Genomic DNA, 16,283 nt, shown 5'->3' with positions numbered 1-16,283 from the left:
GGATTTGCATTATTTGTATGATTTGAATTATTCCCTTTCTCAATATTTTCACAATGTTTCGGCCGATGTAATCCCCGACTTTCTGGAGGTGCATCTTTTCCAACTCAAAACACCGAAAAGTTTTATCCTCACTATAGTGGCGATAATAATCAGGAATAGCATACCATTTAACATTTCTTCCGCGGTCAATCAAATTAAGTATTCAATTTGAAATTGCATATAAGTTACTAAATTTTATATAAACATTTGCAAGCTTGAGGAAAACACCTGAGGACGGAGATTAAATCGGCCAAAACCTTGTGAAAATTGCCACCAAAATAAAAATAGTCTGAATAATCTCATATTATTATATTTTTCGCTTCGATTTCTATTCGTTCACTTTTTATATTCGTGATAGTTTATTTGAGAGAAAAATCTTCTATATAAATAATAAAATAGTAGATGTATGTATGTCTGTTTAAACTACTAGTCATATAACATTGAAATTAATAGGACATAGTAATCATATACCAAGGTTTTTAACGAGTAAAATCTTTGAATGGGCGAATAACGCGTACAGAAATATGTCCGCAAGTTGAAATGTAAAATGTAAATTTCAACTTTCCGACATATTTTATTAGTTATAGGCATGCACAAATTCAATCATAGCTAGAAGTGGTTTAATTTGACATCTTTTTATCTATCGGTGGGGTTAGCACAAACGGCAAAGAACGGAGCTGGAACGCTAAATGAAGAAACGTAGCTGGAGTAATAAATGTTTTTGCTTCGATTCTAGCTGATGGCACCCAATCATTTTTTTAAATTTTGATATCAGCATTATATATATATATATATACATGTATATATATGTATATATATATGTATATATATGTATATATATATGCATATATATATGTATATGCATATATATGCATATATATATGTATATGCATATATATGCATATATATATGTATATGCATATATATGCATATATATATGTATATGCATATATATATGCATATATATATGTATATGTATATATATATGTATGTATATATACGTATATATATGTATATATATATGTATATATATATGTATATGTATATATATATGTATGTATATATATGTATATATATATGTATATATATATGTATATATATATGTATATATATGCATATATATATATATATATATATATATATATATATATATATATATATATATATATATATATATTAAAAAGAGAATTGGCTCTGTAATAAAAAAAATATGAAACGTGCATGAATAAAAATATATTTTACCGTATTTTACGATCGGCAAAACCAAGCGATTTCTCTGCTGTTGGTTACTAAAATTTTTCCTATCAACGTATTCTAATTAGAGTGAAATATTACAGCGTTTTCAACGTGAAAGTACTTTCCCAAGTTTGTCTCTGTGTCTTCGGCTGGTCATCATGCATCGTATGTGATGCGTAAATCTAAACTTTCGTGCTTGGTGAAGAGCCATTCATTTCTCATAGTAAATATTCATGAGTGTAGAAAATTTACGGCGGATCTAGAGGAGTAAATCATGATCACAAATTCTGTTATTATACGGTTGACAGTAATTCCAGTTGTACTCATCGATTCGATACTCTGTAATTCGCAGATGATCATATATAAGGTGCCTTAAATAAGTTTCCAGACGTTTTTTTTCATATGGGCACTTTTATTGATAGTACGCACATGAAACTAGTCCCCTTCGAAGTAATCTCCTCCGTCTGCAATGCACTTGTTGTACCGTTCCAACAACTTCTAGAAGGCTCTGGGGAAGTCATCTTGTGTAAGTGTATCAATGACATTCGTCACAACTTCTTTCATCCCCTCAACCGTCTCATCACAACATTCTCTAAGAGTTTCCTTGAGCTTAAGGAGTAATCAAAAGTCACAGGAAGCAAGGTCTGGCCCGAAAACAGTCTGGAACATTCTATACGTTTCCGTGGCATTTTTTTTCCGGATTTAAAACTGAATTTTATAGAATGTCGTTCTTCTAAAGTGTCCTTATATCCAGATTGCATTTTCGAAATTCACCAGCTGTGACTATCAGGCTTTCATAGCGCGTATTCTAGTTCATGCTATAGCTGTTCATTTCAACTCATAAAAAATGGGTCAGTCATCTCATGAGATTTATAATTGTAAAATACTGGATTTTATAGAGTCTACGACAATTTTAAATGCCTGTACAAAAAATCTGGAAACTTATTGAATGGACAGTATATTTGACAATGGGGGGTATAACACGGAGCTGCTAAAGTAGGAAAAACCTATCAAGACGCACACGGAATTATTGACAGAAGACATTAGCTTATAACTTGAAAATCTTCCTAAAGATAGAGACTTGTGACGGGAAAGAGTCAATTTGATCCAAGCAACTCGCCCGATACGATGATGGCCGACTATGCAGGTTTGGTGTACAGCATATACAATGAACCATAAGAAAAACACATGATAGATAGGACTAGAAGATATTTCAAAGGAATGATATGATTGACAATGTTACAACATTATTCTTTTATATTACAAGGACTCAAATTTGCCCAGCTGGGCAAACTTGAGTCCTTGTACCGGAAAAGTATCCAGTAAATAAAACGTTGTTTAGTAAATCTTTATTTTTTTGCATTTCCATATACCAATCATGGATATAAATATCACTAAAACAACCTCTGGGTCATAAGCTTCATTTCGGTACCTGAGTGGGTTGCCTGTAGGCTGAGATAAACCGCATCACACACAGACAGACAGTAAATCGAATTTACTAAGGGAGATAATAACTTCCGATGAATACCGGAAAAATATCCAGTAAATAAAACGTTGTTTAGTAAATCGTTATTTTTATTTTGTTGCATGTTTTTGAATTTCCATACACCAAACATGAATATAAATATAACTAAAGCATCCGCTGGGTCATTAGCTTCATTTCGGTACCTTATTGTCTGAGTGGGTTGCCTATAGGCTGAGATAAACCGCGTCACACACACAGACACTAGGAAAATCTAATAAGATTAATGATGGCAATTTTTAAATAGGAGTTGAAAGTGTTAAAACTTCATATGTTTTTTAAATACGCTGATAAAACTATTTCCTTAATGATAGACTTGAACAAAGACAATAAATATAGTTACATATAAACCATTAAAAAAACAACACTTCAGACTAGTAAAAAATAAATTAAAACTCCTATAAAAGAATGATATAAGGAGCGAGTTTGTTTTACATCAATTAACACTTGACAATGAAAGACGTAAGGTGTTAAAAATCTCTAAACAAGTAATAACACGAAAATAATGTTGGGCAATATTCATTCGGATGCATTTAAAGAAGTAGAGCTTACGTATTTATTATTATAGAGAGAATTCTCTATCGAATATTCTATTATTATATTGAACCTAATATATATTACTGAGATCTAAACTATATATATATATATATATATATATATATATATGACTTGAGTGTAATCAATAAGAATGAAAACCAAAACACACAACTCTCCACACATTCATTCATCCTTGACCGACGCCCATCGGCATATATATATATATATATATATATATATATATATATATATATATATATATATATATATATTATAAAATTCACCATTCATCCCGTTTTTAAAGATGGAATTGCGAAGACGTTGAAGACAAAATTCAAATAAGCAAGCAAGGACGTCCAGTTAATTTGCAGAGTTTTATAATGATTAAGATTAACTTATCTTCAACTTTAGTCCCTTATTATTTACAAATAATTCTAATAGATTGCTGCGAAGCTGGCAGCTGAACGGTGAAAACTCTGAATCTCTAAATAGTCCCTTACGTTTTTACTGCAATTTTTTTTTCAGATAGTAAAACAAAAAATAGTTGTTTTAGTAAAGCAAAAACTGTTGTTTAGGTAAAATAAAACTAGTTGTTTTTTTTAATTAATTTTTTTTTACACGGCGGTCACCAATTATCAAGCCACGGAAGCAACTCAGTAATAAGGGTTATTTCAAGTACAGTACGTTAGTGTGGGGATTTAATAAAGTGTCTACTTAAGGGGGCGGTTCATCAGGAATTTGTTTACGTTGGACTTGAAGACATCCAGGTTGTAGTCAGGTGGGAAGCAGGCAGACGGAACAGTTCCACAGGCGTACAGTTCTAAGAAAGAAGCTTTGTTCATGGAATCTACGTTTTGATTTAGGCACAGATATAGAGTGGGGAAAATTTTTGACAGTGGATCCAGCTAGACGGGTGTTTTTCGTGAAAAATTGGCGAGGGGGGAGCAGGGATTGGAGTTCAGACGAGCACCTGCCATGGAAATAATGATAAAACAAAGACAGGCTCGCAACGCCTCTTCTGTGGGAGAGAGGTTGCAGGGTAGAGAAAAGGGCACCCCCCACTAAGCCACGAAATCTATTTTGTACTCTGTCAAGGAAGGATAGGCTGTTTTTAGCAGCTCCTGCCCAGATATGGCAGCAGTATTCCATCCTTGGACGTACTTGGCTTTTATATAGATAGAGAATTGCATCAGTAGTGAGATATCTTCTGGAGCGGTAAAAGGATCCCACCATCTTTCCAGCGACCTTGGCAACAAACTTGATGTACGTGTTCCATTTCAGATCAGGAGTAAAGGTCAAGCCCAGAAGCTTGTCAAAACATGGGGCTTCTCCTAGACGAGAGCCATCCATTTCAATTGATGCCAGATGGGAATCAGAGCATTGATGATGTAAAGATGGGAGTTTGGTTTTAGATGCATTAAAGGTAACGAGCCACGTCTTCCCCCCCACTGAACCACGCGCTTGAGATCAGAGGATTGAGAATCAGAGAGAACTTTGTCATTTACAGCCTTTGATATGTTGCCGTAGATGGTCGTGTCATCAGCATAGATGCCAATGAATGATTCAAGTATGTGTTTTGGGAGATCATTGATGTAGATCAGGAAGAGAGTTGGGCACAGGATGGACCCTTGAGAGACTCCAGCATTAATACTGCAGGCCTCTGATTTTTGTCCATCGACCACTACTCTTCTGAGCCTATCAGAGAGAAATAATTTAATGATAGAGAAAACATTTCCAGTTATACCGTAGCTGGAAATCTTGTGAAGTAGGCCTTTATTCCATACCTTGTCGAAGGCCTTTGATATGTCAAGAGCAATTGCACTAGAAAGGAAGCCTTTGTCAAGAGTTCACTAATCCTATGAGATATAACCGTTAATACATCTGCTGTAGATCTTGCAGAACGGAAACCATATTGCGTGTCACTAAGAAGGTTATTTCTGCTGAGGTGGTTGACTATTTCTCTATTTAATATAGATTCCAGAAACTTACTCATAACACATAGGAGACTTATTGGTCTCTACTGAGAGGGAGATGACTGATCAGCTGAATACAGGGCATACTGATGAGATTTTCCAATGTGTTGGAAAGCACTTCTCCTTAACGCTTTAAGAGTTTCGTAAGTATGGAAGCAAGTTCTGGTTGGTAAAATAAAACTAGTTGTTTTGGTAAAATAAACCAAGGAGTTTTAGTAAAATAAACCAAGGAGTTTTAGTAAAATAAACCAAGGAGTTTTAGTAAAATAAACCAAGGAGTTTTAGTAAAATAAACCAAGGAGTTTTAGTAAAATAAACCAAGGTGTTTTAGTAAAATAAACCAAAGAGTTTTAGTAAAATAAACCAAAGAGTTTTAGTAAAATAAACCAAGGAGTTTTAGTAAAATAAACCAAGGAGTTTTAGTAAAATAAACCAAGGAGTTTTAGTAAAATAAACCAAGGAGTTTTAGTAAAATAAACCAAGGAGTTTTAGTAAAATAAACCAAGGTGTTTTAGTAAAATAAACCAAGGAGTTTTAGTAAAATAAACCAAGGAGTTTTAGTAAAATAAACCAAGGTGTTTTGATATAATAAAACCCGGTGGTTTAGACAGACAAAACTAAGTGTTTGGTAAAATGAAATTATGTATCTTAATCAAAAGGAAAGGATGTGGTTTTTACAACAAAATAACAGTGAAATGAACTTTTTATTTATTAAAAAAGTCAAATAAAGATTATAACTACTTTTAAAATATTTTTTGTTCGTTTGCTTATATAAAATACATGCGACAAAAATGAAAAAAATAACGGGTTTCATTTCATAATTAGAAAAATGAAACGATATTTATTTCATGTCATTTCTAGACTTGTAAAAATATTTTTGTCAGTTTGCTTATTTTAAAAATATTTAATATTAGAAAATAAAATATATTTCTTTATTATAATATGTACAAACATCTAATTTAATTTCACTATTAGAAAAAAATCAACTTGTAATAAACAACATTTCATAGGGAGGGATTATTAAGTCAAATATTTTGTAGCAAGCCTTTGAATTTTTATGAACAACGAGGGACAAAGTATGGAGGTAAACAAATACAATAAACAGTAAATCATACAAATTCATATGGAAAAGAACCGTGGAATTTTCACGAGCTCCACTAATAAAAAGTAATTCATACAAAGTTCGAAGCACACAGATATCTGAGAAATGCTAACATAATTTTATTAATTAAGAAATTACATTTTAATATTTTAAAAAGTTAATATTATCGATTTAATCGAAGTTGGTTATGCAATAAAGTTAGTTTTGTTAGATTTAAATTGATTTGTGTCGATTTTAATCCAAACTATATTCCGAAAAATGTTTTCAGCTTCTATTTGAGAATTTTTAACTGGGATCAAAATAATGAAAATGAAAAATCAATAAATATTGATTAGTAAAAAAAGAAAATTGAAACGGAATGAGAAAAAAAATCAAAGCGTAATTATGAACACTAATCAAAGGCATTAAGTATTTACAAGAAAAATGGGATGAGCGAAATGAATTTCGAATGGATCGATTGGAAGAGGTATCAATTTTACTGACACACTAAATCGCTCAATGTTCGCCTATTTCTAATAGGACGTCATTGGTATACTTCTTGTATCACACATACACACACAGGCTCCTTCACTCGTTGACAGACTATGAATACCCACGTAGGGGTGCCTGCGCGTGAAATTTTTAGTGGCAGGAGGTGCGCAATCTCTAACCACATCTCTCCTGAGTCGACGTTAAATATCAGTGGAAAGTTAAGTGTATGTACATGACGACTGGAAACAAATGCCGAGATAAGCGAAAAGCACATACAGCGCCAAGAATTCCCAAATGGTCACCCACCTGATACTAACCAGGCTCAATATTGCTTAACTTCGGTGATCTGACGAGAACCGGTGTGTCAACGCGATTATGCCGTATTTCTTTTATTACTTTTTGTATACTGGGGGAAGTTCAAATTACGTACGCGTGTCTTGTATCTATATGGGGTAGAGAGGGCTGCCGTAAGCCGTGGTGAAGGCAACCTTTCTAGGAGAAGCAAATGTGGGGTGGAGAGGGCTCCCGTAAGCCGTGGTGAAGGCAACCTTTCTAGGAGAAGCAAATCTCTGATTTAAAAAAAACATAAAGCGGAAGACCAGTACCCGCATTAAGCTGGTCTGCAGTTTAATTTGTTGCTGGCTATCTTTCTCTTGCTTGTTGCTGGATCTCAACATTTTGAACCGAGAGAGAGAGAGACTTAGCTGTCGTACAAAGCTAAGACTCTGTAACATCATATTTGTATAGATACTCACTCAGACATTTGGGCTCATGGATTTTAAATGTCTTAGGGAGTGGCACTCGTCTGACAAGACGTTGCAATCATCATATATATATGTATTTGTAGTCATCGACATACAGTCCTGTTTCGTTGTATCACAACTCATCAGTGCCGCTAGACTAGCACCTCTCCCAAGCCGAGGATGGAATCTAGAACCATCGCCTTGACAGTCAGCAGTTCTACCGATCGACCCACGGGAACGGCGCCAGTAAATAATCTCGCCAAATGTCTATTTAAACAAACAACCGTCCACCACCTGTACAGTGCTCTAATATATATATATATATATATTTGTGTGTGTGTGTATCTAAACTCGTATATCATCTAGTGGTATAAAATGTTCTTCTAATGAATGTGCTTATATAGAGTGTATATACGTTTGTATATACGTCACAGTTATTTATATGGTGTGTGTATATACGTGTGTTCGTCTATCAAGTTTTTCTAATGTTCATTTAATTGAAGCATGTATTACACTTACGACAGTGTTGATATATTAACAGATACAGTTTAACAACGGACATGGAACATTTACAACAGAAATTACAAATAACAGTTATCTGGGGGTTTAACATCAGGCCAATCGGACAAACATACCTGGTCCGTCTTTGGTCTTATTTGACGAAAAGCTCTAAAGAAGATTTATCCCAATGAATCAACAAACTCGGGTTGTCTTTTCAGTAATTTTATTACAGATGTTTCCTCATTGGAAAGTTGCAACGCTGGTCCTAGATTATCGCTATTCCTGATCGTCTTTACTTGTAACCATCTGAAGCCTGTCTCTCTCCCTTTGGCTTCCGATACTGTCTGCTCTCTCTCTTTCTCTCTCTCTCTCACTCCTGACTCATGAGTAAAAAATGATACGTGTCTTTCAATCTAAAGTTCATGTAACTTTAAGTGATCTCTATGTAAGATTACCTCAGAATTTAGAGATCAAACCTATTTTTAAATTATTGTTTGTTTTTTTAACATTTTTCTATCAAAACATCTTAAAGTAAATAATTTTCTCTACATTGCCCGGCCAATTTTTAACAGTTTCGTGATAGCTTGATTCGCGAATGTTTTTATATTTTTCGTAGTCGATCAGTATGTGAGTGAGAGTAGTTAATTGCAAATGGTACACTAAGGCGTTGTTTCTCCCTTGAAAATGTAGGCATGAGTTAAGTATGTGTATCTCATTTTTACTGTTTTCTTTTTATGTAGGATTTGATTTTTGTTTTGTAATCAGTAAATCGGAGTTTAAATATTATTGTCATTATAGTAGTTTTTTTGCAAGTGTGTCGGCCATTTGGTTTCCCTTAATGCCAACATGGCTAGGAATCCATGCCTAAACTACTGTTTTGCCGTTGTCTTTAAGATAATTATATATTTCTAATATCTCTTGTATGTATGCGTGGTTTTCGTTCCTTTATTGGATTGCTACCAGGCTAGATAGTAGATCTGAGATTATTATTTAGTTGTCTATTTCTGAGTTCTTGATCATGACCGGACCATTTTAACTGCTTGGAATTCGGCTGCATATATAGATACGTCGTTTGGTAATCTGATTTGTTGATATATTGAAGACAAAGAAATTTTATTGACCCTTTGTTAGTTTAAAAAAATGACCAATGAGAAGGTAGGGGATACAAAGAAAGGTCGATAATTTCTACTTAAGCATATTGTATCCAGACATTTCTAAAACTACAAGTTCATACCTGTTCTTCCAAGCAAACTGTTGACTTTATCTCGTTCTTTCAGCCATATGACGTCATATCCGTTTCTATCCCACATGAGATCACCTGACACCTGCGTACAATGACTGAACTCTATTTCCGATTATTTTTAACTAACGAAATGATATTCGCTCAACATACATACTATAAAGTATACTCGCACAGGGTAAAATGAATTTCATAGAATATAAAATTTTACATCACTTTATATCTATTAACGAAGGTTAAAATCTAGATGAACATCGATGAGTTATTTCCATTGTCGAAAACGTTTAATATTTAATGTATTTTTTTAGTTTAGTAAGAAATGGGTAGGACTATTTCGTGTAATTTCGTATACGTTCGTTTATTTTCGAGAAATTTTAATGTCTGCTAAACATAAATTATTAAATATTCCCTAAATTATAGTTTCGTTGGAGTATATTGAAGAGTTTTAGGCTTTTATATTATGAGTACACCTTCCTATTGCATAATTCAAATATTTCAACTATGCATTAAATTTCATTCAAAAGTCATTAAACACCAAATTAGCTCCCCTGAATTATGATTATGTCATGGATTTTAATCAACATTGGAATAAGGATTCAACTACCCTCATATTTCGCTTGCAGTAATCCTTGTAATGAGGGACAGGTCTTCTATAAAGTTTATTAGCATTATCATTTGATATTACTCCTGAAAGAAGATAAAAGTGGTGCAGAGTGTTCTATTATGGGAATTAATTTTTCTCTTTTGGGAAAGGTATTATTCTAGTTTTGTATCAGAACGGTTTGTTTTGTTGGCAATGATATTGCAAACAAATAGTTTGTAGGTCATATATTTTATTGAATCCTTAAAGAACACTTAGAAGTACTCCGAAAGCGGGCCAGAATTGATTTCAAAATAATATTAACTAAGAGACACCCTGCACTTCTCCAAGCTTCCAAATAGTGGTCTTACTCTTGGACGCCATTTTTTGTTAAACTCAGAACGGTTAGAGTTACAGAAGGCTTGAGTAGTTGAGAGTTGGCAAATTTGGAAACAATATAGAAAACGAATGGTAAGTGAATCAGCGAAAACAAAAAAATTGCCTTAAAAACTATATCAACGTATAAACGAATTATTTGCATAAAACATTTAAAACTTAATAAATTGTTTTAAAACGTAAACTAAAAAGTTATGAGACATTAAAATAATTTTACTTACCAATTCGTCGGTGGTAGAAACCATGAACTGGAAAAACGACTTACCTAAAATGAAAGATAAAAAATAAAAAAGAGATAGTTATTATATATAAGTTTAACAAACATTATTATTGATTACAGGGAGCTTCTGTTTAATTATACCTTATTTTTTCGATTTTTAAGCATCTGTTGTAGACAAACACAGTGGTATAATTTACAAAGAGTGTATTAGCATAAGCATGTTATAGAAGTACACGTCATGATTCTGAGGCCATAAGTACCACAGATCGCTATGGTAAATATAACTATAATCTCTAAATTTCTTTTATCATGTATATCAGCATATCCCGTTACGAATCTTTGCATTAATCAAATTATTCTAATTCCTTAGTTTAATATAAAGTACCAATATATATAAACAAACATTGTTAAATTAACCAAAGAGCTTATGTTTAATTATACCTGATTCGATTGTCCTTCATATTCTTTGTATGAAAATCAAAAAGGTTAATATATGTCTTATATGTATTGCGAACGTTTTCGCCTTATATAGACGGCATCTTCAGATAAGAGTCAAAGGTATGTTATGAAAGTCTGGTGAGAAAGACTTTAGTAGTAGAAGCAATGGCGAGGAAGATGTTAGTAGTAGAAGCAATGGTTATTTTATTTATAGAGTGCTTGGCACCCGGGTGCTTTGAGGCCACTGATTAACCCAGATTCTAGGGTAAATAACTGGGTAACATAGAAGGAGAGCGAGTATGGGTTTCAACGTGTATTTTAAAATCTTTTGGCTTGTTTGAACTGCGACCTGGTTTATTCCACTTTTTTTTGTTTTTATGTATGCGGCTTCAAGTACTTACAGCTTTTAAAAATTTGATTCATAGTGTATTACTTTTGTGATATAGACTAAAATTTGTCTTACTTCAAAGAAAGACAGTTATGTTTATTTGTAGATACTAAAAATATTCACTTGGATCTGAATCATGCATAGTGAAGCGACGAGACAGGATAGCAGTTGTGTAACCAATATAACTATTTGCTTCACGGTTGTTATAGGAGTTACATATTCCATAAGGGTAATTAAACTTATAGATGACGTTAGTTCTGTCTAATGATTTTAGGGTTGGAGAGGCATTTTTTTGTTTTTGTATCTTCACTTTTTCTTATAGTTATTTTTCCAATTACAATAAAAACACATGTTAAACATGCAGATGTTTTCGAAAACGTAAAAATAAACACCTGTGAGTTATGGGTAGATTTTAGTTTTACTGGTTGTTTAAAATCAATAAATATTTATTATTTTATCAGTATTATAAGCAGTGAGAGATATTGGTTTAAACAAAATCGAAATAATAATTAAAATAATCGTTTTTGTCATCGGAAAATTGACAATCTTTTCCGATACCATCAAATGTTCCGATTTTGCAATTAATCATCTCTACATCTATATATATATATATATATATATATATATATATATATATATATATTTATATATATATATATATATATATATACGTTTTTTACTTTTAAAATCATGACCTTCTATTATTATAACTCTCACCTGTCTGTTTAAATGTATGTATGTATGTTTATATGTCTGCCTAAAACTTTCAACAGAGGGTACAGATTTTCACAGGATCAGTATCATTTTGAAGCTCGACACATCGAACGACAAATATCGAAAAACTGGCTAAAAACATTAATTCCTTCACCCTTAAGTGGGCGCTTTTCTACAGGGAGTCATACCCTCTGTTCGATTGACTAGCCTTAATTTAAACCTAGGTCACTTCCGGTCTAGCAATGAAAGACATCACGTTTTTTTTTCACTTTCTTTTCCTTCATCGCAGTACGGGTTCGAGCCTGCCTACTACCATTTTTTTTTGCTCAATACACACCTCCAAAAACGCAGGCAACGCCGGTCACGCAGGCAAGTGTAATATATACGAAATCTGGACGAATTAAAATATCATATTTAAGCGTATTTACGACCGGGCAAAGCCGAGCGCCCCCAGTACCAATAATAATACTAATAATATTAATTACGTAAATATTTAACATTTTTAACAATATGTTTTTTTTAATACAATGATTATTTAGAATAAATATTGTGTTTTTGATTATAAATATACGGACACAGAAGCTATATTATAGGAAAGATTTTTGAATTCTTTGACTGTATACCCTAAAATTTACACGCAAATATATTTCAAATTGCGTAATTTGCTAAAAAAATAAAACTTTATCATACAAAAATGAAGTAAAATTGTTTCATAAATTAATTTTTGCTAAAAATATTAAATATTTCTCCCGCAGGCAAGTAAATAAATTTGCATTTAATTCAAATAAATGTTATGAAAATAAATAAAGAAAGAATAAAAAAAAAAGAGAAAACAAAACAAAAAAGAAAAAAAAGAGATGAGAAATATTTTCGGGAGGAGATGGTGAAAAACATTTAATATTTGCAATAAGAGCGTGCAATTTGGTTAAAACAAATACATTAGAAATAAATACAGAGTGGGACAATAAACATGTTGCCCTAAAGAAAACAATACTACTTCTTTATTTTATATATTTTATTGAAGAAATTAGTTCAGGTAACTTCATTATGAAGTAAAGCTGACGCCTATTCAATGTAGCCGCGTTCAGCCTCAATCACCGCCTCGATACGGGTCCGGAACTGGGAGGATGCATTTTTCACAAGCGCAGGCGGTAGATCGGCGAATACGCGGGGGGTGGCGGCGATCAGGTTGGATTTAGTGTTGTCAGAGGTCATGTTGGTGATGTTTTCGACATATGACCGAACGAAGTAGTCCAGCGGGGAGGAGCAATGAGAGACGGTATAAAGTCGTAACACCCTTTCTGAAGCCAAGCCTAGGTCTCTTTGGACTTGTGATCCGGCGCCCTGTCCTGCTGCCACACACAGAGTCTCCACACTCTTAAGCACATCCAGGTACACCTTGGTGTTAACATTCAAGCCAACTTCAAAAATGTGAAACCACACCAAAGACCATAACCATGGTCGGTAACTTTGTTTTAATCACCCTGAACACGACTCTATTATTCGTGACAATCCAGCGATGCATTTTTAGGGTGCTGGTAATGGTCATGTTGTCATAACTTGAATTAATAGAGAGCATGAGTTGTACAGCGGCGCATCTCCGATCTCGCTCGTTGAACATTGTGTCACTTTCAGACATGATAGACGGCTCCTATCGCTCTTAGGATTTGTACACACCAAACCAACTAGTAGATGGTCTGCAACAAAAAAAAAAAAAGTAAAAAGAAAACCGCTTTTAAACAGAGAGAAATAAAACCATGTCTTTTCTAAGGTGACAATTTTATCGTTCCACTCTGTAGATAGTATTTGTTAGGGATGGCGGTAGGCGAATGGAAAATATGAAAAGGAGTCTATGAAAAAAGAGGCAAAAAAAAGCTACAAAGACGAAATCATTCGATAGCTATATTCATGAACAAATATAGATATTCGTAAAATCCGCCCATTCAATCTATTGTTTTAAAATGAAGTTTGGTCCAGCCATCGAAGGACGATTTCTTATTAAGATGCTGCACGCATTTCAAACAGAAATATTTCGATAAAAAATAATCATTTATTTGCTTCCCCACGAGGTCAGACTCGACAAAAGGTCGGGGTTTAATGTTTAAGGGACACTCTGGATCGAGATAAAAATTAAAAAAATACCTTAGCCCAAACTGTCCTCTTTTTCTAAAAGAGGGCATAACAGATGATGTTTAGTATCAGAACAGATCTTACACTTTCATCCAATATATATATATATATATATATAGGCTGATTCATACTTCCCTCCCCATCTCTTCATTTGCTATACTTCCCTCCAAAAACCTCTACTGACCACATTTATAAAATATAACACCCCACTTTTATTTCAAAGTATACTCCATACCTGGATATTTCTTTATATATACAAAACGAATTGAACTGTGATTCTCGTTTCAATAAGACTCCTTCTTTGGTCTGACGAGGTGGGTCTCTTTAAAAAGGGACTCCACCGAAACATGTATGCACATATGTAACCAAGAATGTTTATATAAAAACAGACTATACATCTGCGCTCTCCTCCATTGAGCGCTATTTAATAATCGCGCAAGTTTGATTGGATTTACATCCAGAAAACAAAACTCTACAACCATTATACATTGTGTGTGTATATATGTATATATATATATATATATATATATATATATATATATATATACACACACACACATACATAGGTATAAACGTATACGCATATATATATATATATAACTACTTAATTTACTCACATAAAATTAATATACGAAAGTATAGATTTATGTGTAAACTTTAAGTATTTACTTCAAAAGTGCTCAATACGTAGGTAGAGCTAATTAGTAAGTTATAAAATGTATATGGCGATTAAGCTACACTGAATATTCCGCGTTTCATCCACTTTAGGATTCTTCAGGCTTATGCGCATAAGCCTGAAGAATCCTAAAGTGGATGAAACGCGGAATATTCAGTGTAGCTTAATCGCCATATACATTTTATAACTTACTATATATATATATATATATATATATATATATATATATATATATATATATATATATATACATACATACATACATAGATATAAACGTATACACACATATATATATATGCCTTTTTACATTATATAAGATGATGTAATCATCTGATCGTCGAAAACAAGATCCAATCAAGGTTCACAGAGTTTTATAATTATATAGATTTCATAAATTAATATATTTATCGGACTCTGAATAGTTTATACACGCAACGGTTAACGAAAACGTAACATTATCGACTGCTTTTTGGCCTTAGCAAGTGGCAAATTAGAAGTAAAAACAAAGCTTTATAATGTTGAACATTACAAATTATCTATACTATATTTCTCCTAATCTGTCCGCTTCACTTTTTATCAGAAACTACCAGGCAGATCTGGCTTGCATGGGCCTTTGTTATTAAAAGGTGTAGCGAACCAAATATTATGGAATATGTTAGATGCACAGTTACAGATTAATCAAGATGAACAGAAATTAGTCGCCACAATACTACGTTTAATTTAGAAGTTTCTAGGAAACTATGGTCTGATCTGGATAAAAGTTTGTATGAATATTTATTATGATAAGGTGTAGCGAACTAAGTAATATGGTATCTGTTCGATTCACAGTTATAGATTAATAGGGATTAGTCACAATATTATTAAATCTATACTAAAAGTTTTACCAGAAACTATTGAGATGATCTGATTAATATTTTCCATGGACCTTTGTGATGATAAAGTGTAGTGAACAAAGTATTATAGTACGCATTCGATTCTCAGAGACTTTTTTTTTACATGTAGGTCACCACTTATCAATAAAGGTTATTGCGTGTACAGTAATCAATGGGATAGAGACTAATAGATATTAGTAATTACTGCAAATATGAGCACAAATTTAACCACGTTAAACCATCAATTAAGTATAAAGCAGTCATTCTAATGACTCATTCTTATGACTTTTTACATACTAACAAGTTCAGTTTTATTACTGTTTTCTTATCATACTCGGCCAACGCCGGGTAGCTTTGCTAGTCCTGAATAAAACAGCTAAATATTAGTAATTTTTATACTGGCTAATTAAACCGTTTCATCATTGTCTTCGATATCGGCAATTGCGGCATCCTTTTTGATTTCCCAAAAGATTGGCTTCTTTTTTTAAAAAAAGCATCTAATAAG

At 32.9% G+C, this 16,283-nt stretch overlaps 1 protein-coding gene and 1 pseudogene across 1 annotated transcript in view; both read right to left on the bottom strand.

Moving 5' to 3' along the window:
• Positions 1-16,283, bottom strand: part of LOC145241167 (neuronal acetylcholine receptor subunit alpha-10-like) — a 388,541-nt gene that overhangs the window by 267,885 nt on the left and 104,373 nt on the right. The gene's annotated exons all lie outside the window — the stretch shown is intronic.
• On the bottom strand, positions 7,150-7,266 carry LOC145241641 (5S ribosomal RNA; annotated as a pseudogene).

This window comes from Euprymna scolopes, chromosome 2 (assembly GCF_053919585.1).
Source record: "Euprymna scolopes isolate OS-2025 chromosome 2, ASM5391958v1, whole genome shotgun sequence".
NCBI lineage: Eukaryota > Metazoa > Mollusca > Cephalopoda > Sepiida > Sepiolidae > Euprymna > Euprymna scolopes.
Note: the sequence above shows the minus strand (reverse complement) of the source record. Positions and strands in the feature narration are given on the sequence as shown.